The 3472-nt window shown below is 42.8% G+C and overlaps 1 non-coding gene across 1 annotated transcript; it reads left to right on the top strand.

Annotated features, from left to right (window-relative positions):
• The first annotated feature begins 842 nt into the window (after positions 1-842).
• Positions 843-914, top strand: TRNAE-CUC (transfer RNA glutamic acid (anticodon CUC)). The gene has a single exon. It is a non-coding gene; the product is annotated as a tRNA-Glu (tRNA).
• Positions 915-3472: the final 2558 nt, after the last annotated feature.

Raw genomic sequence — 3472 nt, 5'->3', positions numbered from 1 at the left:
TATGTCAGGTGGAAACTTACATGGTTGGAGCAGGGAGTTCATGGTGGTAGTAGAATAACACAAAATCATAAAAAGAAAGAAGGGCAATCACTCAATATGTTAAGGTGATTATTTTCAGATATTGAGAAAATCAACATGGTTTTTCCTGAACAAGAAATTTTAGGTAAGAATTACAGGCTCTTCGAAGATAATCCTGTTCTTCTGTGATCGTTGTGCAAGCAGTGGGCATTAATGGTTTCACTTTATATGATGTCATTGCAGATGTTCCTATTTCCTCCGGGATCAGTTTCTTCCCCATTCTGTGTGGCCCCAGGAGTATTGTCTGTCAATCATGGAATTCCATGCCTTTGGTCAAAAGGGAAGGTGTATGTATGACTCAGGCCCAGCTGAATCTGGTAATCTATCTCTGTGACATTAGCAATTATTATGGGGAAGGACATGTGACACAAGCATGATCAATTGGAGTCTAATCAGAGCTAGTAACTAACACTTGGTACTGAAGGCCACAGTTGTCTGCTCACCTTTCCACAGGTCAGCTCCACACTCATCCTTTATGGTGACCTGAGCCAATAAGGCCCCTCTGCTTTAAGCAAGTTTGAATTGAGTCCTCATATATACAGCCTTGGTAAGATGCTTGACTTCTTTCCTGATGTAGCTTAAAATCGAGTCCTAAACGTTCTTCTATAACATCTCTACTAGAATGGAAAGGGAGGGGAAAGGCAATTTCATTTAGTATGAAGCAAGTAAGCCTTTCTCACTCTCTTTTTTCTTGTATTTTTTTATAGTTTTAAAACATATGTATTCATTGTAGAGATAAGTAAAAACAAGAAATGGATGGAAATTCCCTGGTGGTCCAGTGGTTAGGACTTGGTGCTCTCACTGCTATGGCCCAGGTTCAATCCCTGGTCAGGGAACTATAGGATCCTGGAAGCCCTGTGATGCAGCCAGAAAAAAAAAGAAGGAAAGAAGGAAGGAAAGAAAGAGAAAGAAAGGAAAGAAAGAAAGAAAGAAAGAAAGAAAGAAAGAAAGAAAGAAAGAAAGAAAGAAAGAAAGAAAGAAAGAAAGAAAGAAAGAAAGAAAGAAAGAAAGAAAGGGAGAAAGAAAGGGAGAAAGAAAAAGGAAGCATTACATAAAAAGCTCATTTAAAAAAAATCAGTATCCGGTGTGCCACTAAGTCTTATCAAAGCTCTTCTACTATTTATGAATTTGGTGCCTCACCCAGACACTCAGTTGACATAAGTGATGACTGTTCATAGTTCACAGATGCATCATTCTCTGGAGAATTGCCCTTGACCTATGGGAACCAATTTACCTGGAATGGCCTGGGAAGCTGTGCCTTTTCCTGGGAGGAGCCTCCAATCAGTGGTTGATAAAACGGAAAAAAATCCCTGCCCACCCCTTGCTTTAAGGGAGAACATTTGCAGTGGCATTCATGCTCCAGAGCTCCCTGTAGGACCAGGCTGGGTCTAAACTTTAGCTGAAGGTGATCCTCTCTAGCTTCATTCCTGGTACTGTCCTGAGGGTTTCTCCTGAGAACATCTCAGGTTCTGCTTCTGGGGAATCTCATCTAAGGCATCATCTTTAGTCCCTTCATATTTCTTATCTATTTCCTCCTTTTCATTTCTATTGAAACTACCTTCTTCCTCTATGTTTCAAGGTGTACATACAACTCAAGTTTTTCCTGTACAGAAGGGTCAACTTTAGTGCATTACACCTCTATGAAAAATGATTTTGAAGAACCTGGCTCTGTTACAGGTGTTCTATAAAGCCTACCTGAATACTCACTCCCATCCCGCATCCATTCCAAGTTTCTAAAGCATTCTGCTTGGATCTTTAAAGCATGATTTTACTGTATTTAGGTATTTGCATGCCTGTCTCTCTTGAGAGAAAAGTTTATCTTTCATCCATGTGCTCCTAAAGTGTTTTTCTTAATTTTCCTTTCAGGATGCAAACCAATAATATGCACTGGTGGGGATGCCTTAGCTACATCTTTAAGATCCTTTAAATTCTGCCACAGCAGGGCTGGCACAAGAGCCCAGAGAAGAGCAGAAGGGTCATGTGAGATGAATTCACCTCAAGAAGCTATGGACATTGTAGGCGCAAACGGGATAGGGAAAAGGGTAAATTAGAAGGAGGTCCTGATTTGCAGGAGCATAACAATATACTCATGGGCAGAGATGGCTTTTACTGTATAGGAAGATGGGAGCCAGGTCTTCTCCTGTGCTGATCAGGTGGCAGGAACATGGTGGCAGTAGGTGACTCTGTTGGTATACTCGTTATATGGTTAGAGTGAACTCAGGTCCTGATCAGGGTTAGGTTGTATATGAAAGGCACCAGGGTCTCAAGGCTGGTGAGACCAGCTGGGGACAGCAGGTATTTTCATGGCTCCCTGTCTTATTCCCACAGGGGGTTTCAGGGATTAGTTATAAAGTAGGAGATAACTATCCATGGGAGTGTGTCATCCTGGATTGGAACTCATAAAAGGAAGAATATGCCCTTAGGTTATATAGCTGACTTGTGTCTGAACTTTCCCATGCCCCATCAATGAAAGGCAACAGACAGGCCAAAAGGTCCTTGGAAATTCTCCCATGTATTCCCAGTTGTGATTAATCAGGGTACTGGTACTTGGACACATGGATTGGGCAATTTGGTATAACTTTTTTTTGTGTGTGTGGTGCGCGGGCCTCTCACTGTTGTGGCCTCTCCCGTTGCGGAGCACAGGCTCCAGACGCACAAGCCCAGAGACCATGGCTCACGGGCCCAGCTGCTCCGCGGCATGTGGGATCTTCCCGGACCGGGGCATGAACCCGTGACCCTGCATCGGCAGGTGGACTCTCAATCAGTGCAACTCAAGCGCTCAAGCGCTGGTATCACTTTTTGAAGCCCTGTCTTGAACTGAATGTCTAATATTTTTTTCACAGCTATGCCTTTAATTGTAACTTTAAAGGAAAAGAAATGCTCGCGGTGAAACATTAGCACATCACTGGTTGTCAGCTGTATTCAGATTTCAGAGATATTAAGATGTGAAAATCTATATATCTTACAACCAACATAATACAGGAGTATTTAGACTTTGGTGAAAAACTCTGACATAGGGAGAAATGATTAGTGGAGAAATGAAAATATCAGCAACAAAATAGAATAAGATGTCCCTCAATCATGCCGCACTGCCACCCCCAACCACAACAATCTGGCAATGATCCACAGTCAAAAGTGCCTTTATGGAACCTGTGGGATCCAGAGCCATATGCCAAGGGACTCAGGAGGAATCTGACCCATGTGTTCATTGGGTAATAGGCATAGATATCTTAGTCTAGGCTGTGGACCCTGCAGTAGCCCATGAACCAGCTCTAGCCATTCTTGACCATGGAATGGGAACCTCTAAAGAATGTTATCTCAGACAATCACCCACAGATGAGAGAGCCTTTGTGGAGGTCCAGGTTTCCAGTGGAGAAATTCCAGCACACCATTG

The sequence above is a fragment of the Aethalodelphis obliquidens genome, unplaced genomic scaffold (assembly GCF_003676395.1).
Source record: "Aethalodelphis obliquidens isolate GAN/ISIS:26980383/991018 unplaced genomic scaffold, ASM367639v1 scaffold18, whole genome shotgun sequence".
NCBI classification, from domain to species: Eukaryota; Metazoa; Chordata; class Mammalia; order Artiodactyla; family Delphinidae; genus Aethalodelphis; species Aethalodelphis obliquidens.
The sequence above is the reverse complement of the archived record's forward strand: the minus strand, read 5'-3'. Positions and strand labels throughout refer to the sequence as shown.